The sequence below is a fragment of the Dromiciops gliroides genome, chromosome 6, assembly GCF_019393635.1.
Source record: "Dromiciops gliroides isolate mDroGli1 chromosome 6, mDroGli1.pri, whole genome shotgun sequence".
NCBI lineage: Eukaryota > Metazoa > Chordata > Mammalia > Microbiotheria > Microbiotheriidae > Dromiciops > Dromiciops gliroides.
The window spans coordinates 261769678-261797251 of NC_057866.1; the positions used below are offsets into that span (position 1 = coordinate 261769678).

The window sequence follows — 27574 nt, forward strand, 5'->3', positions numbered from 1 at the left end:
ATTGGGATTAAGTGACTTGCCCAGGGTCATGCAGCTAGTAAGTGTCAAGTGTTTGAGGCCGGATTTGAACTGAGGTCCTCCTGACTCTAGGGCTGGTGCTCTATCCACTGTGCCACCTAGCTGCCCCTTGCATGCATTTTTAGATGAGGTTTAGGCCATGTGTTTTAGACCTCCTCCATCCCTCCTTCTATTTAAATCTGGTTTTCATCTTTATCTCCTTGCGTCTTTTAGAAAGAAATATCTTAAGAGTGTTCTTATTTTGTTGTTTTTAATCCTATAATTGTGTTTCTCTTTCTACTTCTTCTTCCCCAACAATTTATTTTGTTATTTGTGCTTTTCTTGGAATCCCAATCCAAGTCCTTTCTATTGTCCATAATAATCTGTTCCAATAATCTTCTTGTGTCTTTATTATTTTCCCATAGGAATCCTTCAGACCAGTTCAACTTCATCCTAGAGAAGAATTTAGTCTAAGATGTGTGTATCTTGGCCATCAACTTCAAATAATTTCTAGAAAGTGATCTCATATATAATATGGTCTTAGAGCATGGACATGAAGTCATATCTCCCCTTTTGAAGCTGCCTGCACGATTTCAGGTGAATAATTGAATTTTGGGATCATTCTTGTCACTTGATATCCTTGATTAAGTGCCTATCATGTGAAATTCTCTATGCTAGATAAAATGGAGATGACCTTATATGGCATATGACCCCACAGCACATCATCTCATGGAAATAGTAACCTACATATATTTAATTTCACAAGACCATAGAAAAGGAGGTAGAAAGAACCTTAGAGACAAATCTTTCATTGTATAGAGGAGGGTACTTAAGCCCAAAGAGATTGTGACTTGAGAAAGGTCCCACAGGTGAACATCTAAAGCTGGATTTTCTGAACCTAAATCCATTACTCTGCTCCCAGTAAAGATGTTGGGTTCTCTGGAATATAATATGATATGATATGACGTGACATGACATGACATGGTATGACATGACATGACATAACATGATATGATATGATATGGTACGTAATATGATATAATATTCTAATTATGCAATATATAAAATGTATTATATATGATTATATATTATTTATATATAATTATATAATATTACATATATATAAATATATAATACCAGGAATTTAGATGAAAAATGTAATGACTATTTTATAACTCAGAAGTTATCTGGGTCTCACTAACTTTTCTCCCAGAGACATGGTTGGTTGGTGAGAAACTTGTATTGTTCTCCTTGCTATTTCTTCTTAGCCCAACAGGCCCTCTAAATGCCTTTGTCATGTATAAGTACATCTCTAACTACATAGGCCAGGCTGGTTTCTAGATTAGCAGTACCTGTTGGGAGCTATACTGGCTGGAACATGGTATCCAACCCAGTGGGTAGATGCCAAGTGACAAGACCACTGGGGATGGAGATAACTCTTTCAAGATCTTCTTCAATGGGGGGCAGCTAGGTGGCACAGTGGATAAAGCACTGGTCCTAGATTCAGGAGGACTTGAGTTTAAATCCAGCCTCAGACACTTGACACTAGCTGTGTGACCCTGGGCAAGTCACTTAATCCTCATTGCCCTGCAAACAAAACAAAACAAAACCAAAAAAAGTCTTCAATGAAATGGAGGCTAGAAAGCAAGTTCCCTATTCTGTATTTATTGACCCGGAACCAACTGTTATTGATGAAGTTTGAATTGGAATCTACCACCAGCTCTTCTTCCCTGAGAAAGGAAGATACCACTGATAATTATTCTTATTTAAAAAAATGGTTTTTTACCACTGATAATTATGCTGGTAGACATTACTATTGGCAAGGAAATCATTGACATGATTCTGGATAGAATTTGGAAGCTTGTGGATCAATGCACAAATCTTCAGGGCTTCTTGGTTTCCCACAGGTTTATTGGTGGGACTGGTTCTGGTTTTACCTTTCTGCTGAGGGAACATCAATCCATTGATTATGGCAAGAAGTCCAACCTGCAGTTTTCCATTTACCTGGCTCCTCAGACTTCCACAGCTGTAGTTGGACTTTTTAACTCCATTCTGAGCACTCACCCCACCCTGGGGAACTCTGTGCCTTCATGGTAGGCAACAACATCATTTTTTTTTTTTAGTGAGGCAATTGGGGTTAAGTGATTTGCCCAGTAAATGTTAAGTGTCTGAGGCCGGATTTGAACTCAGGTACTCCTGACTTCAGGGCCGGTGCTCTATCCACTGTGCTACCTAGCTGCCCCAACAACATAATTTTTTATTATTTTTTAAAGTAATAAACATTTTTATTTGTAGTTTTGGGTTCCAATTTTTATCCCTCCTTCCCTCCCTCCTTTCCTTGCTCCCTGAGGGGGTAAGGAATCAGATATGGGTTATATATGTAAGATTATGTAAAACATTACCATATTAGTCATTTTGGATAAGAAAACCTAAATAAATGAAAAAAAATGAAAGTGAAAATAGCATGCTTCAGTCTGTGTCCAACAATATCAGTTCTTTCTTTGGAGGTGGATAGTATGTTTCATCAATAGTCCTTTGGGATTGTCTTGAATCAATGTATTGTTGAAAATAGTCAAGTCATTCAAGTTCTTCATTGAACAATATTGATGTCTCTGTGCACAATGTTCTCCCAGTTCTGCTCACTTCACTATACATCAGTTCATACAAGTATTTCAGGTCTTTCTGAAATCATCCTGCTTGTCATTTCTTATAACACAATAATATTCCATCATCATTATATATCACAGCCTGTTCAGCCATTCCCCAATTGATGGGCATTTCTTTGATTTACATTTTTTTGAATCATAAAAGTATTTTATTATTTTCCAGTTACATGTAAAGATAGTTTTCAACATTTGTTTTCATAAGATTTTTAGTTCTAAATTTTTCTCCCTCCCTCCCTTCCCTACCCCCTCCCCAAGACAGAAAGCAGTCTGATATAGGTTATATATGTACAATAACATTAAACATATTTCTGCATTAGTTATGCTGTGAAAGAAGAATCAGAACAAAAGGGAAAAACCTCAAAAAAGAAAACAAAAACAAAAGTAGAAACAATATGGTTCAATCTGCATTCAGAATCCACAGTTCTTTTTTTTCTGGATGTGGAGAACATTTTCGATCATGAGTTCTTTGGAATTGTCTTGAATTATCATATTGCTGAGAAGAGCTAAGTCTATTCCAGTTGTTGATTTCCAATTCTTAGCCATTACAAAAAGAGCTGCTATAAATATTTTTGTACAAATAGTTCTTTTTATCTTTTTGGGATGTCTTTGGGATATAAACCTAGCAGTGGTATTGCTGGATCAAAGGGTATGCATAGTTCTATATTCCAACAAAGCCATTTATAACATCTGTTGCAGAAACCTTGACATTGAATGCTCAATCTACACTAACCTGAATCACCTTATTAGCCAAATTGTGTCCTTCATCACTGTCTCTCTTTGATTTAATGGTATCCTGAATGTTGATCTGCTGCTCTATTCCTGTAATCCATTTCTCTCTATCCACATATGCCCTAGTCATTTCTACTTAGAAAGCAGCTGACTGGAGCAAAGATCACCAATGCTTGCTTTGAGCTTGCCAACCAAATGGTGACGTGTGACCTTATACAGTAGATATATGGCTTGCTGCCTATTGTACTGAGGTGATGTGGTTCCTGAAGATGTCAGTGCTACAATCACCACCATCAAGACAAATCATGGCATCCAGTTTGTGGATTGGTGCCCAACTGGCTTCAAAGTTGGCATCAATTACCAGCCTCCCACTGTGGTTCCTGGTGGTGACCTGGCCAAGGTACAGTGGGTTGTCTACATGTTGAGCAACACTATAGCTATTGCTGAGGCCTGGGCTCGCCTGGACCAAAAGTTCGATCTGATGTATGCCAAGTGTGCCTTTGTTCATCGGCATGTGGGGGAGAGGATAGAGGAAGGCGAGTGCTCTGAGGCATGGGAGGATATGGCTGTCCTGGAGAAGGATTTCGAGGACTTTGGAGCAGATAATGCTGAGGGGGAAGATGAAGGTGAGGAATACTAATTTGTATGTTATCTTTTTTTCCCCACACTAGGTCTGTCTCCTTTTTATGTCCTGTGAAAATGTCCTGTGTGGTCATTAAATGCTGATAAAAGTGTGATACTTGCAAAAAAAAAAAAAAGAAAGAAAAAGAAATTATCTGGATACTTGGACATAGTTGCCTTAATTGGCAAATGGTAGGTCTTCCTTCCTTCCTCCCTTCCTCCCTTCTTTTCTTTCTTTTTTCCTTTGTTTCATTCTTTCCTTCCTTCTTTTCTTTCTTTCTTTTTTTTTGCAGGGCAATGAGGGTTAAGTGACTTGCCCAGGGTCACACAGCTAGTTAAGTGTCAAGTATCTGAGGCTGGATTTGAACTCAGGTCCTCCTGAATCCAAGGCCAGTGCTTTATCCACTGCACCACCTAGCTGACTCTCCCTTTTCTTTCTTTTTTCCTTTTTTTCATTCTTTCTTTCTTTCCTTCCTTCCTTCTCTTTCTGTTTCTCTTTCTCTCCCTCCCTCTCTTCCTTCCTTCTAAAAGAATAATAAAATTTCCAGTTTTAAGGCACTTAGAAGCAGCTCTCTACTGAAATTATTTCATAAATTTAGGCAATCATCCTAACAAAAATTCCCATAAATTTGGAATGAAGCATGGAATAACCCCGTTTTATGAACCTAAGCAGTGCTCAGTTCTGTATGGATAACGAAAGGCATAGCTAAGTTAGGATTAAAGCTACCCAAGTACTACAAATTAACAATCCAAATGTGGTCAACCTTAGAAAAGGACAAAAGGAAACCTGCTCATACAAATGAGGTCATGGTATTTTGGCACTGGATTACTTTTGGCTCCACAGAGTTGTTCAGTGTCCAGAATGCTCGGAGGACCAGAGAAGACAAAGAGAATGGAATTAGATGGCACTGGACCTAGAGGTAGGAAGGTCTGGGTTCAAATCAGGCCTCAGACATTTAACTAGCTATGTGACTCTGCTGACCTCAGTTTCTTTATCTTCAAAATGGAAATCATAATAGGACTTACTTCCCAGGGTTGTTGCGAGGACAAAATAAGATAATATTTTCTAAAGGCTTCATAAACCTTAAAGTGCTATGTAACTTCTAGCTATGATGATGATGAATTGGGAAATATTGGACTGAATTTTTCCACTTTCACCTAGATTTAGCACCACACAGATACAGCTTATATATATATATATATATATATATTGGGAAACATAGGAAATGAATGTGGTTTGGCAGAAAACGGATGATCATGTCATATATGGGTAGCCTCCTTCCCTTTCCTCCTCACTCTTCTGTCTACTCTGTTGCTCTGAGAGAGAGGAAGGAGAATCAATGATCAGAAAATCATTGATTTTAAAGCTGGAAGGGACCTTAGAGGTGATCTAGTCCCACACCATCATTTTACAGATGAGGAAACGGAGGCCCTGAGAGGTTGTGTGCTTTTTCCATGGTTACATAAGTGGCAAGTAGCAGAGCCAGGATACAGATTGAGGTGTGTGTGTGTGTGTGTGTGTGTGTGTGTGTGTGTGTGTGTGTGTGTGAGAGAGAGAGAGAGAGAGAGAGAGAGAGAGAGAGAGAGAGAGAGAGAGAGAGAGAGAGAGAGAGAGGTTTGGGGGGAGAGATTAAATGTAAAAGACAAAAGAGGAAAGGCAGAGAGAACTTTGGCTCAAGAATGGAGTTGTAACAGTATTCCACTGTACATTCAATGTCTTCATTGGGATTTGGGTTTTCTCCTTCAATCCCATTCCACACAATCATAGATAAATAATCAATAAATGTTTAAATAGCATAGAAATTGAAAGTAAACAGTTAGGGAAGTAAAGCTTCCAAAGGTCATTTACTTCCACTGAAAGTCAATAAGGCATAAGAAAACACTCCTCTTTTCTGCACTTTCCCATTGGGCAAGAGGGAAAAGCAGGAAAGGATGAGTGACTGGCAAATGGGAAAATGGCTTCCCTTCTAGAAGGATGTAGGAGGAGGAGAAAGGGCTGAACTGAGTTGATACATTTCTGTTGGTCACTGCTTCATCTTCCCCCCTTGGTCTCACTCATGTCTTCCTTCAGCTTCCTGGTCACATTCTCATTCTCAGTTTTTCCATCCTGTGTTCCTCTCCACCTGAGAATACTTGAAAGCCAGGACGGGTCCCTGAAACCTGGATGCTGAGTAGCATTCCTTCATTCTCAAGCTTTTCACCTGCCTATGCTGGCTTTTCTGCAGAAATGTTCTTGTGTTCCCTGCACAGGGAACTTTAAGGTCACCCCATCTCACAGGAACTTCAGGAACCCTGGGGAATGATGACACCTTATCCTGCCAATTCAACATGGCAATGAATCTGGAAGGAGGGGTAATGGAGCAATATGAGAGGAAGCAATTTTAAATGTTATGAGTATGATTTTATCCCTTATTTCCTACTTTTCTAGAGCCATGGCTCAGTTCTATTTTTCAGTTCAGGGAATTTTTTCCACTAGCCCAAAGATGAAGCCTCTTGAAAAATCAGACATAGGAAAATACCCAGAAGAGTGGACCATCTGAGAATTAAAAGAGATGCTAGTGGGGGCGGCTAGGTGGCGCAGTGGATAAAGCACCGGCCCTGGATTCAGGAGGACCTGAGTTCAAATCTGGCCTCAGACACTTGACACTTACTAGCTGTGTGACCCTGGGCAAGTCACTTAACCCCCATTGCCCCGCCAAAAAAAAAAAAAAGAGATGCTAGTGGGCACCCACCTAGACACACACATCAGGCCTGAGGAGAAACCTGATTTAAAATCTGTCTCTATTTGTAGTCAATATAAACCATGCCACATAGATTTTCTACTTAAATCTTCCAAGGAATGAATCTTCTATTGATCTCGCTTCATCCCAGAGCTCATTAAAGATGCCTAACTAAGGGTAGTTACAAAAAAGCAACTTAGAGCATTGTTTCATCTCATTCACTATGGAAAAAGGCATATTTGTGGGACTAGAAAAATACATTGAAGATGGGATGTCAGTGTGGCATAATAAAAAGAGCACTTTCAGAAACATCAGGTTCAAATCCTGGAACTGGTGCTTTTTAGGGTGTCATTTTTTTTTTTGCAGGGCAATGAGGGTTAAGTGACTTGCCCAGGGTCACACAGCTAGTAAGTATGTCAAGTGTCTGAGGCTGGATTTGAACTCAGGTCCTCCTGAATCCAGAGCTGGTGCTTTATCCACTGCACCACCTAGCTGCCCCTAGGGTGTCATCCTTTTAGTAAGCACCTTATGCTCTGTGAGCCCTAGTTTCAATATTTTAGAATGAAAATAATGCTCATAGCATTCACCTCTGTGAGGGCTGCAGTCATACAGAGAAAGTATTTTGTTTCTAAAAAGGGTCTCACACTGCAGCGTAAATTATTTTTTCTTCTGTACTTCCCCTTCCATGCAATTCTAAGCTACATAAATTCTGGGAACAAAGTCAATTAAACCTTTCAATATCAAGCACATTCAGTGCTCTGCATACAGTTAGAGCTTAATAAATGCTTGTTGAATTGATTGAAATGATCAGAATCAGGCTGTATGCCAAATGGGACATCCTGCGTAAGTGGAGGGAAACGGATGCTTTGCCCAACTTAAATATTTTGAGGAGTATATTATGCAAGAGCAATTACATTATGCACCCAGAGTCCTTTTGGAGAAAGAAAAAGTGACACACCTATTCATGATGACCTGGTTTCATGTAGAAATAAAATCAATGAATTTTTCTTTAAACCTCGAACATTTTACAGCCTCTCTCTTGTCATCCTGAGAGTAATAAATCCTTTATTGTCAAGCCGTTCAGTTGCCAAAAGGAAAAATTCTAATGAGATTTTGGAAGTTAAATGAAAAAAGGTTCACAGTTTTGAAAGCAAGGGGCCCACTTGTTGTGGAGTGTAATTTACTCCAAGGCTGACGCAGTGACCTTCCTGTTACACAAATGCTTCCAAGCACCTTAATAACCCTTGAGTCAATTAGTGAAGGGAAGCCAACATTTCCCCATTACAATCAAATCTTCCAGCATACTTGGCAAAGCCAAATCTACTTATAAAAAGTATTTGGATTATTTCAAGTGTCTCTGGGCTAGAGACAGAATGTGAGAACAACGAGAGAAAATGCAATTTTCACTAACTTAATCATTTTAATCATCATTTCAATCAAGAGTTTAATAATAGAAATAATTTATTATCCTTTAATCTTTTATATCTTTTTAGATACTAGGAGATAATGTAGGCCTAAGATCCGATCCACATGCAAATGAAACGGAATGGGGGTCTGTCCAATGAAGGCCCCGTCCTTGGCCGTAGGCAGAGGACCCATGGGGAAGTTTGGTGCGTCTATTCCTGGAAGTGCTTGATGATACATAATAGAGAGGCCAAGCTCCCGGCTTCATTCCATGGACAGGGAATCTGTGATTGTTTCATGTACACTTGCTGCATGGTTAAGACAGGGTTTTCGATTGGCTGCTGGGCCACAAAAAAGGTCCCATGGAGAAACATTTTTCCCTATGTGTTTGTCATGTGGTACAAGGAAGACTCCCTGAACTCTGGAGAGCTGGTGGAAGGGTGCCCTTTCTTACTCCTGAGGTACCTAGGAGGTACAGTTGGTTAAGTGCTGAACTTGGAAGACCTAAGGTCAAAAACGGCTTCAGCTCTTTCCCAGCTGGATGACCCTGTGCAAGTCATTTAACCCTGCTCAGCTTCAGTTTGCTCATCTGTAAAATGAAGACCATGATGGCATCACCCTCATGGGATTATTGTGAAGGTCTTCATTGGACAGTCCCCCATTCCATTTCATTTGCATGTGGATCAGATTTTAGGCCTATATTATCTCCTAGTATCTAAAAAGGTATAAGAGATTAAAGGATAATAAATGATTTCTATTATTAAACTCTTGAAATGATGATTAAAACTATTAAGTTAGTGAAAATTGCATTTTCTCTCATGGTTCTCACATTCTGTCTCTAATCCAGAGACACTTGAAATAATCCAAATACTTTTTATAAGTAGATTTGGCTTTGCCAAGTATGCTGGAAGACAGAGTTATAGTTTGAATTCCCCACATCAATGTAATTACAAGTCCCAACCAAAAATTAATTTTTCAAATTTCCCAGAAATTACTTTGGATGCATAATCAATACAATAGTGGATGGACTCAAATCAAGGGACAAGGCTGATTTTATAAATAGCCATTTACCTACATGGTATGATTATGAGAATCCCCCTAGCCCAAAGTCTCTTCTACAAGTGCCCTAAATCCTTCTATTAAGAATTCCTTCCTTTCAGTCTTGAAGATTGTAGGTTGTTCCATTTCTCCATTGAACTGATCACCTATCATTCCAAGATGGGCAGCAATGATTGTCACATTAAAAGAACTTGGCTCAGGGGCAGCTAGGTGGCGCAGTGGATAAAGCACTGGCCCTGGAGTCAGGAGTACCTGAGTTCAAATCTGGTCTCAGACACTTAACACTCACTAGCTGTGTGACCGTGGGCAAGTCACTTAACCCCAACTGCCTCACAAAAAAAAAAATAATTAAAAAAAAAAAAGAACTTGGCTCACCAGTCTGGGACATCATCATCATGATGGAGGCTATGGTATTCTGCTGTCACTGGTGAACCCAAGAATTCAAAGATCAGGGATTCCAGAATGCACTCAGTTTGTTCCCCAAAGGTCTTTGGACTCTACATTTTAGATCTGTTTGCTGAGTGGTAGCCTTTTCCCTAAACAAGTGGCATTCATTCACTTCAACATCAAGGTGTCAACTTTCTGCACGAATTGTATCTAAAATAAAAGTTCTCCATAGAGTATAAGTGAAAAGCCTACAAATCTAAATGAACACAAACTGAATAGCTGAGGTCATAGAGCTGTGAATAGAGCTCACTTCTCATAAACAAATGCAGGAAAGTTGAAATATTAAATACATCCTTTAATGACCATAATGCAATAGAAATTATATATGATTGAAAAAGTATTATGAATTAATATGAAGCTATCTACTTTAATCCTAGGGAATAAATCAATCAGAGACATATAAACATAGAAATAATATATATACATATACATATACATATATATATATATACACACATATATATATATATATATATTTTTTTTTCTTTTTGCAGGACAATGAGGGTTAAATGACTTATCCTGGGTCACACAGCTAGTAAGTGTCAAGTGTCTGAGGCCAGATTTGAACTCAGGTTCTCCTGAATCCAGGGCCAGTGCTTTATCCACTGCACCACCTAGCTGCCCAATAATAGATAATTTAATCAAAGAAAATAACAATAATGAGACAACATAACAAAATGTAGGATGCAGTCAAAGCAGTCCTTAGGGAGAAATTTATACCTCTAAATTCTTTCATCAGCAAGAGACAGAATGGATCAATAAATTGGACATACAGTTAAAAAAACATACCAAAACCCCCCAAACCTAAAAAACCTCAAGGAATGACAAAGCAGAAATTCTAAATATAAAAACAAAATCATAAAAAATTGAAAACAGAATAAACAAATAAATAAAACAAGGACCTGTTTTTAAAAAATAAAATAGATTAATTCAGTTTTAAAAAGGAAAAATAAAACAAATTGTTCCTTTTGTGGTAGCAAAAAAAAAAATGGAAACTAATTCCTCACCAAATGGAGAAAGATTGAACAAATAGAAGGTGAAAAGGATGGTTTTAGAGAAGCCTTGGAAGAATTCTATGAATCAATGTAGAATGTATTGAGCAAAAGCAGGAAGTCAATTTATATAATAATGACAACATTTAAAGGGAAAAAAAAAAACTTTGAAAGACTTTGAGAACTTTAATGAATCCAGTGACCAACCACAATTCGAGAGGACTAATGACAAACCATTTGACTCTCTGACAGAGAATTGATGAACTCAAGATGTAGAATGAGACATACATCTTTGGACATGCCCAATTTGGGAACTTGCTTATTAACCATGTTTGTTAAAAGGATTTTTTAAAAAATTCTTTTCTAATGGGGAGAAGAGTGGGTGAGAGAGAAAAAAGAAATGTGTGATAATTGAAAAAAAAAGCAAAATAAAAATAAAAGTTAAGGGTTTTTTTTTTGTTTTGTTTTTGGTGGGGCAATGGGGGTTAAGTGACTTGCCCAGGGTCACACAGCTAGTGTCAAGTGTCCGAGGTCAGATTTGAACTCAGGTACTCCTGAATCCAGGGCTGGTGCTTTATCCACTGTGCTATCTAGCCGCCCCAAAAGTTGTTTTAAAACTTTATGGAAAGGTTTAAAATGGTGATTCTTAGTACCTTCTTCCCACATTCCCCCAACTCATCACTACAAAAATGTCTTGGGAATCCCTGGACTGAGGGCCATTTGGAGCCATATTGGTGTGGGTTTTTTTGACAAGTTGCCATAACTAAAGAATCTACCATGAACTCATTGCCCTGTTGTTTGATGAGCCTTTCTCTTCTTAACCCTGCTGGTCCTCAGATAGCATATGCAATCTGTTTCTAGGGCTGTACCTGAAGCCTTTTTAGAAAATAATAAGGGGCAGCTAGGATCAGTAGATAGAGCACTGGCCCTGGATTCATGAGGACCTGAGTTCAAATTCGGGCTCAGACACTTGACACTTACTAGCTGTGTGACCCATGGCAAGTCACTTAACCCCAATTGCCTCACAAAAAAAAAAAAAAGAAAAAAAGAAAATAATAAGCTCCTGGAGTCTGTACTTTGCTAACATGGCATTCAAAAAGCCAACATCACATCTATGCTAATGAGGGTCTTTGAAATAAGACCTTGTATATATCATCTGTGATTTGTGGTAGGTAAAATCAGTACCATTTATTGAATTTTTCTGGTGACACTCAGCAGAAGGAAAGAAATTCATGAATGGGTATTACCCAATGATAAGGATTGGCAAGCCTAGAATGCTGGAGGTCTAGGGGTTGAGGGATTCTCATGTGATGGCTAGTGAGCATTATGGTAGCAGACTATTGGGGCATGAAAGGAGGAGAGACAAAGGAAGCCATGGGAGGGTTGAATTTGAGAAAAGTAGAAGAAGACTAAGGTGGAGGGTGTGGTCCAATGACTGAATTACAATGGAACAGAAGAGTAAATCTACTAAGACTAGATTAGTGGGATTAATGGACAAATAAGAGTTGTAAACTGTAATTTTCAGCATGGAACTTTGAAGTTGTAGATCATGGAGTTCTATGAGATAGTGAGGTCTACAGTGTGGTAGACATTTTCCAGTAGGGATGGGGAAATAACTTATTGGATTAAAGAAGGTAGAGCAATTTATGTTCTGCATTTTTAGAGTCTGACAATTCTTCCTGCTGACCCTTGGAGTCAGGGAAAGTGGTAGGTTGGAAGTGATGAGTCTAGGTTATGGTAGCTTGGAAGTGATGAGTCCAGTCTATGATAGGTTGGAAGTGATGAGTCTAGTGTATAAGGAAACCAAGGCTTTGAAGTCTTCAGGGGAAAGCTGTATGAATATGTTGAGGTGCCAAATTGAATTAAAGCTATAAATGTCATAGATTTGGTTTTCTCTACACTGTATTTAGGCTCTAAATAATTTCCTTTTAGTTAGTGAAATCCTAATTTTTCATATACATCCAGAAGCTCCCTCTGACATTCACCCATAGCCCTAGACAAAAGTCATTACACACTAATGATCACCCTAAAAAATGATCATAATCTTGACAGGTTTTTAAGAGGATCCAATTGACTCAGTAGAGCTTCCCCCCATTTTACTCCTATCTCTCTTCTTTTTCAAATTATCTCCCTTTTTCATCTTTACCCACTTCCTTCTTTGATATTTATATTGCTAACAATCAAGTAATTACTTTTCATAACCTTTCTTCCCTTTGCTTATTTTACTGTATGATCCTAGGCAAGTCATTTTACCTTTCTCTCATTTGCCACTCTTCCTCATCTGTAAAATGGAGATAATAATTATGTCTACTTCCCAGGGTGGTTGTGAGGATAAAATAAGGTAATATAAGTAAAGCACTTTGTAAACCTTAAAGTTCTCTGTAATGATTAACTATCATCATCATTTTATTTTATTTTATTTTTTGCGGGGCAATGGGGGTTAAGTGACTTGCCCAGGGTCACACAGCTAGTAAGTGTCAAGTGTCTGAGGCCGGATTTGAACTCAGGTCCTCCTGAATCCAGGGCTGGTGCTTTATCCACTGCACCACCTAGCTGCCCCTATCATCATTATTTAATAATTTCCTTATTCCAACTTTATTTTGTTTATTTTAAATAATAAACTTTATTTTAAAGAATTTATTTAAAAGATAATTTAATTAAAAAAATAATTTTAAGAATCTTACTTAAATTTATCATAAATAATTTTAAATAAAATAAAAATTAAATTGATTTAAATAATTTTGAATATTTTACCCAAAGTATTTACAGTTTAAATTTATTTAAAATATTTTATTCAAAATAATTAAAATAAAATTTAAATTTACTGAAAATATAGTCTTGAAAATTTAATTGCTCCCATCACCCTTCAAGTTCATTTATGTCATTTAGTTGTCATATTATCTTACTGCTGGGCATCTGTTAATTGATCACAGAATTATACAATATGAGAATTGGAAGGCACCTCATTGGCCATCTAGTTCAACCCATACAGAAAGGGAATCCTTACAATTACATATATGACAAGGAATTACCCACTCTCTACTTGAAGACCTCCAAGGAGAGAGAATAGACCACTATCAATTAAGTCAAAGCCTATGTTGTCTTGGCCTTTTTTTTTTTTTAAAACATCCATTGAATTAGATTATTTATAACTGAGAGGCATCATGGTATAGTGACTGATGAGCTGTTCTTTTTTTTTTTTTTTGGCTGGGCAGTGGGGGGTAAGTGACTTGCCCAAGGTCACACAGCTAGTAAGTGTCAAGTGTCTGAGGTTGGATTTGAACTCAGGTCCTCCTGAATCCAGGGCTGGTGCTTTATCCACTGTGCCACCTAGCTGCCCCTTGGCCTTTCTTTTAATGAAGGGAGGACAGACCAATAGTCATCACTATAATAGCCTGTCTCCAAGTGTGTCTTACCTTATGCATTACTTGAAGACAATTACAGATCTTTCTAGGACACATAACAGGCACCCAGGCTTTTCGCTAACTTTGAGTAATTTTCACAACAAATCTCCTGCCAAATTCTGCCCCTAACCCCTTGAGACAAGTTGAGATCATAATACCCCCACTGTTGTTTTTCTAACCCTGTATGTTTACTTGAATCTTCTTAGAGGAGCATATGTTATTTTTGTCTGACGGTGGTACTTGCAGTTGTCCCTGGATCTAGGACATTTTCTTGAGCAATTTCCTGAAAAATGTAGTTTGACTCTTTGCATTTTGGGGGTAATAACAATGATTTGTAGGTTGTCTCTCTGAGCTGTCTTATAGCTTCATTATCTTTGCTTATTAAGTAGCCAAGACTGTGTCCATCTGAACCCTCCTTTTATCTTATTTTGTTGAATTTTCTACTATTTTTGCTGAGGTGTCTTCCAGCTCAAGAACTTTATTTCCTATTGGTTTAATTCTCTTCCCCTCCCCCCCCCCAATTTTCCATTGTTTTTTCCATGTCATTGTTAGTAATCTGTTAGCAGCGTGTCTTCTGTTTTTGCTGATGACAGAACTCTCTTTACAGATGCCAGGTTTTTCTTGACACATGATCCTTCTTCATTGCCTTTAAAGTGCTCGATCATACAATTTAATGTTCCTTGTGCTAACTCCAACTTAGTTTCTTGGGCTGTTGGTGAAGCTAATTTGTTATTTTTTTTTCTTCTGCTGATGTCAATTTAGGATCTTTCAATCCATAGACTCTGTTCATTGTGCTGGAGGGTTTCCCCACCCTTCTCATTCCCCCTACCCTGGTTGTTGGCTCATTTACTTCCTCTTTCCTTTTCAATTAATCCTTCAGTCAATAATCAGAAGCATTTATGAAGCACCTACTATGTGAAAGGCAATGGGGGTTGCAAAGGTAGAAAATAAAATGATGTAGTAGGCAAAAAAGGGGTTAGCAGAAAAACCTAAGACCCAAGCTCTAATTTAGGTCTGAGCTCCAAGAAGGGGTATAACTTAGAGGCCCCAGTTCTGAAAGGGATTAATGAATAATTTAAGACTTGGGCCTTCATTAATACAAGCCATGGGATAGGTTCTCATGACCCACATTAATCAGCACTCATAACAAGAACATAAAGAGGCAGGTCTTAGAGACTTTAACTATAACAATGATACACAGACAGGGTACAGAAACTCTAACTGATAAATGAAAATATTTTGAAACTAGGCATGGGAAGGAAAAAGGGACGTGCAAAAAAGGCCAAATTTGTCCCCAGATTCACCCTATGATGTGTAAACCCCCAAAACACACCTCCATGGAAAAAGGTACCTGCCTCGGGGGTTGGCTTAGGACCCCAGGAACTCCAAATTATGATAAACCCTCCCTTGTTAGGAGGGCCTAAATTTGAAGGAAGCTAGTGATTCCTTCCTCCACCTTGGTGGTGGTGAGGGAGGAGTTCGTTCCAAGGTCAGGGACCAGTTTGGGCAAAGGCCCCTGGACAGAGATGGAGTGTCTTTTTATCTGCAGAATGGTGAGCATAGCACCGATCATTACCACTGCAGGCTTGATTTGAGGAACAAATACCATAATATATGGAAAGTGAATGAATGAAAAAATATTTGCTAAGATCTTAGTGTTCTGAGTACCGTGCTTCTTGCTAGGGAGACAGATACAAAAGTAAAGCAGTCTCTGCCCTCAATGAACTTGGACTCTGAGGGGCGGGGAACAACACAGACTATGTGGTGAGGAGGAGTATGGGGAATGAGGCAGCTTCCAACCAGGTCAGAGGGTGCCCAGGTTGAGCATTCCAGACACCAGTGTCCTCTAGGGTGTGGTTTCTGGGGGTGGGAAAGGAAAGGAAGGGTCCAGTAAAGTGCCCAACGGCACTTTGAACGTCTTAAAGAACGACCTAAATATAAATGATGTCTGTTGGCGTGCTAGCTAGAGAACAGATTGGCCCAAGCTACTCCTTCGGAAAGGAATTCACTTCTCTGCAGTCTGTGAAGGACTGACCGCTGTAATCATGCACCCTACTTCTCTCAAGGCAGGTGTGCATGCATGCTTCTCCCCATGAGGGAAGGGAATCCTTTGCAGTCTCCCTAGGGTTCTATCTTTGCTATTCACCTGAAGCATTGCTCAAAATGTCGATAGAACTTTGAAGAAATAGGACTGTACCAGGGCAAGGAGCCCCGACTTCTTCCCAAACAAACAACCTAGCTTTGGCTAGAGTGTGCATTGTACACATTCAGCTAATAGCAATGGGAAAAGCAGAGATTCCATCTGCCAACAATCAGAGAAATAAAATTGTAGAGAAATGGACAGTAGGAACTACACAGCCAGGGAGGAAGGACCTGCCCACTTATGCCTCCTGGTAAGGACATTAGTGGAGAAAGCTTTGATGTTTAAGCAATCATATAATTGAATTTACTGTTGGATCCAACAGTCAAAGAGCTGAATGTTGGAACGAGCCCCTGAACAGCCTTAAGATATACAGTGGCAAAGGTTGCAATCCACTTCTTCCTGTCTGAGTAGCTTGAAAATGAATTCTAGATGTTTCTGAGTCAAGCACCTCAATCAGACTGAGGCTACCTGTGTAGAAGTGAGTGTCTTTGGATTTCTATGTTTCTAAGCAGAAATGCTTGGATTTAGATAATTAATCATTTTTTTCTTCTGGACCAGCTTGTGCCTAACAAGCAGAGTGTTGAATGGTTTGGTTTTTTTTTTTCCTTCCATGAGTGGTGTTAAGGGCTAAAATTCTAGCTAGTCTGTCTAAAATATCCAATGAGTGGTCGCCAACAAATTATAAGCTTTAGCAAGAGTTAGACTTTTAAGCATTTATTAAGGAGAATAAGAATTTGGTAAAGAGAGAGAAAGGCCTAGATTCCTATCTATTAAAGGGAGAGCGCATTTCTAGCCCTGCTTTCCACCAGAGTCCCAAGGAAAGAGCCCCAGACTGAGCGCCAGTCTCTTCCTTCCTCCTCCCACTAGCCCACGTCACTTCCTTTTCCAAAGAAAAGACTCCTGGTCTTGCCCTCAAAGACCTTCGCTTCATGGGTGGAACTCTTCTACAGTAAGTCTCCAGCAGGGGGCGTCATTCCAATCGTTACAGTGGTAAGCTCTGTTTTCCTGAGATTTTTCACAAATGGGATATTTGCTTCTCATGGCTAAAGGATTATTCTGCAGTGGGTTCGATGGTTGGGAGGAGATGGTGGTGGAGGTAAATGTAGAGTCTATATGGGTGATGTCAAGCTCAAATAGAAACAGATCCCTGTGGGTTTTATTGACTTAGAAAACTACAAATTGACATTATTTATGTTGTATTTTTAAATCTATTTTGTTAAATATTTCCAGAATATATATATATATATGTTTGTTATTTTTTGCAGGGCAATGAGGGTTAAGTGACTTGACCAGGGTCACACAGCTAGTAAGTATCAAGTGTCTGAGGATAGATTTGAACTCAGGTCCTCTTGAATCCAGGGCTGGTGCTTTATCCACTGAGCCACCTAGCTGTCCCTCCAGATTATATTTTAATCTGTTTTTGAGTACTGTGGGCCATATATTCCTACAGATCATTTGATGGCTACATGGCACTATGGATAGTTCTGGGCCTGAAGTCAGGAAGACTCATCTTCATAAGTTCAAATCTGGCTTCAGACAGAGCTGTGTGACCCTGGGAAAGTCACCTAATCCTGTTTGCTTCAGTTTCCTCATCCATAAAATGAGCTGGAGAAGGAAATGGCAAACCATTGCAGTATCTCTTCCAAGAAAACCCCAAAGGGGGTCACAAAGAATCAGACACAACAGAAAAGGACTCAACAAAAACAATAAATTATATGAAATTATAAAATGAATTATATGATAATTAAAAAAATATTTTGCATGGGGCATTCTATATAAATTAAAATAAATAACCCAGCAAGACCTCATATCCTTATTATCATCTGCAGACTTAATATATTTATTTTGTAAATTTTTTTGAACATGAATAACATTTTAATGAAATAAGTTACAACTTGGAAGGCGTTTAACATGATATAATAATCATACAGAAATTTAATTTCGATACTGGACTTTTTCATTGAACAAAAATGTGTGCTATTTGGCTCAGCACCAGACAAACACAGTCAACTACGCTTCCATAATGAATTTATTTCTGTATTTTGCTTTAAAACATGAATAAAGTGAAAATGTTCCTTCATACAAAGATATGGTCAGAATAGCAGAAGAATTTTACAAGCTCTTTTGATGAGAGATGGAAATTCACTTTTTAATTTTTAGCCAAAAATTTATAAGGCTATTATTTCTGAATAATATTTGTAGTCCAAAACTAATTGGTCTCTCATTTACATTGTCTTTTTCATCCTTTGTCCATTTACCAGCCAGAGTCATGAAAGATACAGAAAGAAAATGGTTTGTAAGTTCAATATAATCTATGGAAAATTTCAGGAAAATATTCATTGAAAGTCACTCTTAAACATTTCAGGGGTGGCTAGGTGGTGCAGTGGATAAAGCACCAGCCTTGGATTCAGGAGTTCCTGAGTTCAAATCCGGCCTCAGACACTTAACACTTACTAGCTGTGTGACCCTGGGCAAGTCACTTAACCCCATTGCCCCATAAAAAAACCCAAAACAAAACAAAAAAACCCACAACATTTCAGATGATCATCTCATGTCTTTCTTGAAAGCCTGAATCAAAGATGGTTCATTTTCTAGTAAGAAATTAGGTAATGTCACAAGGGACTCAGGACTTTTCTTAAATGTGTGGTCACAAAATTTTGGTTTCTTAATCATACCTTTTATTATGTCCTGAACAGAGAATATATTAGCATTTGCACTTTGTAATTAAGTGTTAAGTTCATTAATTTTTAAAACGATGTCTGCTAACTATGCTAATCTTTGTAACTGTGTCATATCATATGTATACTCAGGCAGATGAAAAGGATGGTAAGTGGGGGCAGCTAGGTGGCACAGTGGATAGAGCACCAGCCCTGGAGTCAGAAGTACCTGAGTTCAAATCTGGCCTCAGACACTTAACACTTACTAGCTCTGTGACCCTGGGCAAGTCATTTAACCCCAATTGCCTTACTAAAAAAAAAAAGGATGGTAAGTGAAGAACACAACTAACTCACATCCAAATTGAATAGACAAGTTGTAACTTTGCCTTGGGAAAGTTAGCAAATATCTATGGGTCTTAGAAATTTAACATGCTCAATGCCCAATTTCTCTGCTTAAAATGGTCAACAGTTGAGAGTTAGTGGGTCCTGATTTTTATAAAATTAATTCATTAATATTAATCTTAAAAGATAAAATTCATTATTATTAATATTATAAGATATAGGTTGTTGGGACATTCTCTTTGATGCCCACACTTGTTTGTATGTGCTATTGTATGTCCATACTATATTCAAATGAATTTTTTGAATATGTTAAACTACCCTCAAAAATTTCCCAGGCATTAGTTTTGTGTCATCTGCACTAGCTCAACAAAAGGACCAATGGATTTATTTTCCTTCAAATTATGAATTAATTGTATTAAAAATGTCTTCTCAGTTGTATGTCCTGTTAACCAATGACAAAACAGCAAATTCTCTTCTTTCTCACCATTATGCAGATATAGCTTACAAATATAATTAAAATTTCTAGGTTACATATAGCAGTTGTCTCATCCAGTTTCAAAGTGTAAATGTCACTTAAAAAAAAAACCTGGTCAGATGAATATTTGTCTTAGTTTTCTTTTTCTTTTTTTCTTTCTATGTTAGCCATGGAAGTTAGACTAGTTTTTTCTTAAGAGGTATGGATAAACTATTCTTGGTTTCTTGATTAACTTCAGGATACAAAAGGCTCAGGATGTTGATAACACTTCTTGGTCACCTGAATACAAAACAACCACAATGTACAATTTAGGCATGGAAGCTCTGCTCATCTGAATCAGCTTGAGGTGGGTGGTACAGTGGATAGAGCACAGGGCTGGGAATCAGGATGACATCTTCCTGAGTTCAAAACAGGCCTCAGATACTTACTGTGTGACCCTAGGCAAGCCACCTAACCCTGTTTACATCGGTTTCCTCATCTGTAAAATGAGTTGGAGAAGGAAACTGGCAAATCACTCCAGTATCTTTGCCAAGAAAACTCCAAATGGAGTCATGATGAGTTGGAAATGACTCAACAACAAAATCTTCAATGCATTTTCTTGCTGAATATCTTTCTCTTTTTATTCTTGCTGAATCTCCTTTTGGTAACTGTTGAAAGACCTATGATTGTTTCATGTTGTTAAAACATTCAAGTTTTGTGGCTTGAATCAGGCCCTTTCATCTCATTGTCTCTGTAACTTGTTTCTTATAATCTATAAAGTGGCTGAAATCCAAAAGAGGCAAACCCTTGGCATGTGTCATGAGTCATTATTATCACTTTTCTGGACTTCATTTCCACATTTGTAAAATCAGGATGGGTAAATTATCTCTAATTCCAAGTCTAAATTTTTGGATCCCATAAGTATGCTGTTGTTGTGTGTCCTATGTTTTTGGAGATGACCAGTGACATCATGGGTGAAGTCTTGACTTGTGAATGCAGTAGTGAGATTAAAAGACATACCACATATTCCAAAAAAAGCTAGGAATGGGATGAAAATCCAGGCATGATACTCAATGAAAATCATAACGAGGAAATGAAGCAAAGTGCGGGGAATTTGATATCCTGTCCCTTGTGTCTTATGCTACCAAGTCTCTTGTCCCTGCTTAGTTATATCTTAATCTCCATAAGATGCCAGGGTCATTAAGATCTAGATTTTTCTAAAGTCCTCACATTCCTCTGGCATCACTCATAATTTGGCAATGGAGAACGAATCCATGCTTCAAGGCACAACAGGCTCTTCTTAGAGGAAACATCTCCCACTTAGTCCTCTGATTTCCCATTTGTGGTTTCTCAAACTTCTGAATTAGGTCATAAATGAATATTCATTTACTTAACTTCTACAATATCCCTTGGAGCGAATCTAATATTATGATTCTCTGAACAGACAAGGAAGCAGACAGATGGTAGTTAAAACGAATTTGCTGAAGGTCATACAGTGAATCAGTGGCACGGTTAGGATTAGAAGGTACAATTTTCCATATTCTGACCACAAAGCCATGGGTCCATCAAATCATTATTTTGACATCTTTGATGGCTTATTTGAAAACTGATTCTTTGGAATTGTAATAGATAATTCTGAAACTGCTCCTTAGCCATCTTCTTGATGGGCTTTATCCTTGATTGAATCATAACTGGGGCATTTATCTTGTCTGGAGAGAGATATTGAGACTGCGTAAAAGAAGTCAAGAAAAAAAACTTACCCTCACGATGACCCTATTTGAAATATGCCAGTGGACAATTTTGGTTTCTCGATTTATTTCCAAATATAGAGCAGGCAGAGCTTTATTTAACTTTATTTTACTAAATTCAAATTCAGATTTACAGCTGAAAGAGGCATCGAAGGATATTTAGTCTAATTTACTCCTTATTTTTCAGATAAGGTAACTGAGTCTCAGATATATAAGTTAAGTAACTTGCCTACAGTTAAAGAGATATTTAGGTCATAGGTGGGATTTGAACCAACTTTTTGCATGTGTGAGGCAATTGGGGTTAAGTGACTTGCCCAAGGTCACACAGCTAGTAAGTGTCAAGTGTCTGAGGCTGGATTTGAACTCAGGTCCTCCTGACTCCAGGGCCAGTATTCTATTGACTGAGCCACCTAGCTGCCCCTGAACCAAAATTTTTAAATGTTTATCTTTCTTTGAAGAAGACTCTGTTCAGTACAATTAGAAATTGTGCCTTCTTTCCGTTGGTTTTCTCCAATCTGTCCTCCCTATAGCTCATTGATTTGGCATTCAAAGCCCTTTATAACCTGCCCCCTCCTTCCAGGTTTCTTAAACCTTCTATTCTTCATTCCAGTGACAGAGGCCTCCTAGGGCTCCTTAAATGAAATATTGTATATCCTGATTCAGGGCCTTTTCACTGACTGTGCTCCCTCCTCTCTGCCTACTGGGTTCCCTGGTTTCCTTTCAGTCTCATGAAAAATCCCTCCTTTTACAGGAAGCCTTTCCCAATCCTCCTTAATCCCAGTGCCTTCCTTTGGTTGATTATCTCCAGATGATCCCCCCTCCCCCTTCCTTTCCCCTACCCTCCTCATTTGTATAAAACTACTAATACTTATTGCCTCAGGAAATCCAAACTGAAGTTTTCCTCCCTTCTCTGGGAAGTTGTAAAAAAATGAGTCAATAATCTCTTTAATTCAACTCAAGGCCTTATTCTGGGGACAATTGTCATGGTGGGGAAGGGGGAGGGAATAAGCATTTAATATGAGTCTACCAGGCACTGTGGTAAGCGCTATATAAATATCATCTCATTTGATCCTCACAACAGCCTTGTAAGGAAAGTGCTTTTATGATCCCATTTTACAGTTGAGGGAACTAAGGCAAATGGGTTAAGTGACTTGCCCAGTTACCAGCTAGAATTCCTTCCTTCCTTCCTTTCACAGGGCAATGAAGATTAAGTGACTTGCCCAGGGTCACACAGCTAGTGTGTCAAGTGTCTGAGGCCACATTTGAACTCAGGTCCTCCTGAATCCAGGGCCTATGCTTTATCCACTCTGCCATCTAGCTGTTCCCCAGCTAGAATTTCAACCTAAGTCCTCTTGACTCCAGGACCAGCACATCATTCATTGTGCCATGAAGCTGCCCCCTAAATGAATATAAATTGCAGCTTTGAAATCTATTCATCTTTATTCTGTCTCTATTGCCTTTTCTGAGCTGTATTTGTGTGGGGAAACACACAGATCAATAACACAATGGTTAACCACATTTGTCTAGAAAAAGTGTTTTTTGTTTTTGTTGTTGTTTTTTTTTTAAACCCAACCCAAAAGACAATAGGAAGCAGACAAATTCATGAGGACTGGAGCTTGAGGAACAAGCTCTCCGGGGGAGGAGGCAGGGAGGAAACAAAGTAATCAGTCACCTTGATCTATTCTCTTGAGCAAGAGAAGTACGACTGGAGCCGCGCTCATGTACTCCTCTTTCTCCAGATTCCAGCGCCTGATCCTTGCAGCTCAATTCTTGCTTCTGTGGTGCTTCTGTTTGGCCTCTGGGTCTCCCACATGGCCACTCATCAGGGGGTGCTTCCTGAGCTGTCTCCTGCTTTGTTGCTTCTGTTGGTGCTCACCTCTAGTAAGGTGGTACAGTGGTGCATAGTTATGATGGGGACTGGAGAGAGAGAGAGAGAGAGAGAGAGAGATGGAGCAGGGCAAGTTGAAGTGGAAAAGACAGAAGGGGATTTTGGGGGACCATTGGGTAGCTGGCACAGTGGATAGAGTGCTGGGCCTGGAGTTACAAATCTGATCTCAGACACTTACTAGCTGTGTGACCCCGGGCAAATCACTTCACTTTGTTTTCCTCAGTTTCTCATCTGTAAAATGAGAAATGGCAAACCATTCCAATACCATTTCAATATCTCTGCCAAGAAAACCCCAAATGGTGTTACATAGCATCAAGTATGACTGAAACGACAGGAAAAAAACCCCCAAAACCTTGGGTGACTGTAAACGTCTTGGAACAAAGATCTCAGTCTGAAGATCCTAGTTATGATGACTTCTTCAAGCTCCAAGGGAAGATCCAAAAGGTCTACTCTTTCCCCTACTTTTCCCCATTCTTCTCTGATAAGTCTTTTTTTTTTTTTTTGGTGGGGCAATGAGGGTTAAGTGACTTGCCCAGGGTCACACAGTAAGTGTCAAGTGTCTGAGGCCAGATTTGAACTCAGGTCCTCCTGAGTCCAAGGCCAGTGCTTTATCCACTGCCCCATCTAGCTGCCCCTGATAACAATCTTTTCAAAATATTCTTTTTTATTTCTTTTTATCTAATTGGGTTTTTTAAAAAATCTGGATTTTGTTTCATATTTTGTTTCACACTTTTGGTCATCAAGGTTTGTATTCTATGTCCATATACTTAGTTTATGGTAACAAAAGGGAAATGGAGGAAGTCAGGGTTAAGATGGAAATATTCACATTTTAATTAGGACAGAGAGCCAAGTATCTATTTAGATGTTAGTAATTTTTATTTTTATTTTATTAATAACTTTTCAGGGCAGCTAGGTGGCACAGTGGATAAAGCACCAGCTCTGGATTCAGGAGGACCTGAGTTCAAATGTGTTCTCAGACACTTGACACTTACTAGCTGTGTGACCCTGGGCAAGTCACTTAACCCTCACTGCCTCCCCAAAAATAAATAAATAAATAAACAAACAAACAAAATAACTTTTCATCTAATATATATTCTACCTTCCAAAGAAAAGGGCCATATGTACCTAAGGGCCTATAGTCTAAAGGCAAGTGTGTGTGTGTGTGTGTGTGTGTGTGTGTGTGTGTGTAAGTGTGTGTGTGGAGTCCCTAGCAGTTGGTAAAGCTCACAGTATAAGTTCACTGTTCTTTTTTTCAAAATTAAACTCCAGAGGTGATGTTCCCACAGATTCACTTTATCTTTTCCCCACTAGATAGGAGCATCTATTAGTATCCATCATTTTTGTTGATGTTAAGCCATTTCAGTCATGTCTGACTCTTTGTGACCCCATTTGGGGTTTTCTTGGCCAAGGATACTGGAGTGGTTTGACCTTTCCTTCTCCAGCTCATTTTGCAAATGAGGAAACTGAGGCACGCAGGATTAAGTGACTTGTTCAGGGTTACCCAGCTAGTAAGTGTTTGAGACTGGATTTGAACTCAGGAAGATGAGTCTTTCTGACTCCAGGCCTGAGGCTCTATCCACTGTGCCACCTAGCTGTCTACCCATTATTAGTGTGAGTCAATAAAGCTCAGACATCCTGGGCTAAAGAAGAAATTTGTTAGATTGCTTCTCTAACTCAGTCCAGGGATGTCTTCTCTATCCCATTCTGTAAGATTGGAGCTAGTCAATGAATTCTGCTTTTTACCTGTAACATCTATAAAAACCAGTCACTCAGAATGAAATTAAAATCAGCTGAGGGGCTCACGATAACTAGCTGAGCTCACCAGGTTCAACTAATACAGCTGTGGAAGAAAACTCTACTCAACTCCCATTGCTAGATCTCTGGTGGTTCTGGATTCAGGAGGACCTGAGTTCAAATATGCCCTTAGACACTTGACACTTACTAGCTATGTGACCCTGGGCAAGTCACTTAACCCTCATTGCTTCCCCCCCAAAAAAGTGATGAACAGCAAGATGGGGGAGAGACTCATGTGAGTCAATGAAGCTGAGAAAGTCATAAGATGAACCTGGAGGGAGATAAAGGTTGGTTGGTTGGGCCCCTCCCCCAGATGGAAGTTCTGGGAGAAATTCCCCAATGGAAAAGGGGGCCAACATAGCAGAGGAATGTTCTGTGAGGAGAAAATGGCTGTTTGAATTATGGTTTGTCCCTTAAATTCCAAAAGGAAGTTCTGACTTTATAAAGTTAGAAAACTCTCTGTCTCTGTCTCCCTCTCTCTGTCTCTCTCTGTCTCTCTCTGTCTCTCTCTGTCTCTCTCCCCCCCTCTGTCTCTGTCTCTCTGTCTCTGTCTCTGTCTCTCTCTCTCTCACACACACACACACACACACACATCCATTATACCTTTGGGGGATACAGGGGCACTGTAGATGCCTTTCAGTTTAGTGAATTGAGAAGAATATGGGAGGGCGTAATAGGCCCTTTGCTGGGTGGTCTTCCTTAGCTTTTAATATTTGTTTGCTCCTCACCTACATTTTCAAATCCATTTTAGGAGACTGGGCAAATAACGCAATGGAAACTGATCCTCCCAATAAATGAACCTGTCATGAGAGGAGAAAAAAGATATAGCAAAGAACGCCAAGGAGCGGTTGATATTTGCTTCCTGATGCTTCCAACCACGCCAACCTTAACTGCTGTCTAATAAAATGAACCAAGAGTGAAAAGGTCGAATCTTCAACTTTCCAGTAGAGCTGGCTCTGGCAGCACCTGATGGCCAACATCAACAGTACGCTAGTGAGTAGTTCATGTTTCTGTCTAGTCTGTGGTGAACTGCTGAGATGGCATCCTTGGGAGGGAATGAACTGTCTAAAACCCAAACAGAACCTTTACTTCATAGAAGTACAGTGACCTGAGGTCAAAGACACTATCTTCAAGTCTCCTGGCTTCTACTACCCCACCCCTCCTTGCTATCCTACCCCACCCCCAAATCCTATAAAGCTAAAGAAACAAAACCCCCAAAAGGGGGCAAAATATCAGGATTCCCAACAAAAGACCTTTTGTTTTCTGTGAATGCCATGCACAGTATATGAAAGTTGCTGCCCTGCTGGGAGACAACTGGCATTAAATTAACAGTCTCCCAAACAGTTCACATCAATGGAGATTTTCCTCTTCCAGGAAAAAATATCCATAATTGCCTTGGCTTCAACAAAGCAGAAAATAACAGAGTGGAAGTAGACGGTTTTCTGAGTTGACTGCAGTTGAACTGCAGTTCACATATGCTGAAAATCTTTATAATGGGCTTTGACTATAGAGGCTCTAAGAAGCTATTTAATACCTCATGCCAGTTTCCACCAAAACTACAGATGGTTCACGAATGTGTCATGGCATGAGAGGCTAAACATTCATGAGAGATTTTTCCAAGCACCATTTTATAACATTCAATTTATGAAACGATTATAGATCTCACATTGAGAGCTAGACCTTAGAGGTCATGGAGTATGACTCCCTCATTTTCCAGATGAGGAAATGGGAGTGAAGGGAGGTGAGTAAGTGTAAGAGGTAGGACTTGAACTCAGGTCTTCCAGGCTCCAAATATGGCACCTTGTCTATTACAATGGGATGCTTCTGTTGCTGTGAATGCTTTAAGGTAAGGCAGATGGTGAACAGCCAAAAAAGGGATAGTCTACTGTTACCCACTTTTAGTAGTGTTCACAAACTGTTCTGACTGGATTCTGTCATAGGCCAGCTACTTTTTTCCCTACTCCTTCATTTGGTGATCCCATCAGCTACCATGGATTCAATTATCATCTCTAAGCTGATGATCCTCAAATCTACTTTTTCAGTCCTAACCTCTCTGCTGATTCTACTCTCATGTCTGACTACCTTTTAGACATCTCCAATTGGATATCCTATAGGCATCTTAAACTCAAGACATATAAAATATAATTCATTATATCCCCCTCCCCACAAAACCTCGTTTTCTTCCAAAGTTCCCTACTACTATCAAGTAACTACCATCCCTATTACTATCAAGCGCCATCATCCTCCCCATCCTCCAGGTTCACAACCTAGGTATTATCCTTGAATCCTTACTCTCTCTCACCTATATTCAATCTTTTCCCAGAAGGTTGATTTTACCTTTGTAATGTCTCTTAAACACACTCCCCTACCTCCTCTCCAACTCCCATGACCTTAATGCAGTCCCTCATCTCCTCACACCTAGACTATTGCAATAGTCTGCTGGCTGACCTGCCTGCCACAAGTCTCTCCCTTCTCTAGTGCATCCTCCACTCCACCATCAAATATTCCT

General features: G+C 39.2%; 1 pseudogene; it reads left to right on the plus strand.

The window, feature by feature from the left end:
• The first annotated feature begins 1293 nt into the window (after positions 1–1293).
• On the plus strand, positions 1294–25904 carry LOC122731301 (annotated as a pseudogene).
• Positions 25905–27574: the final 1670 nt, after the last annotated feature.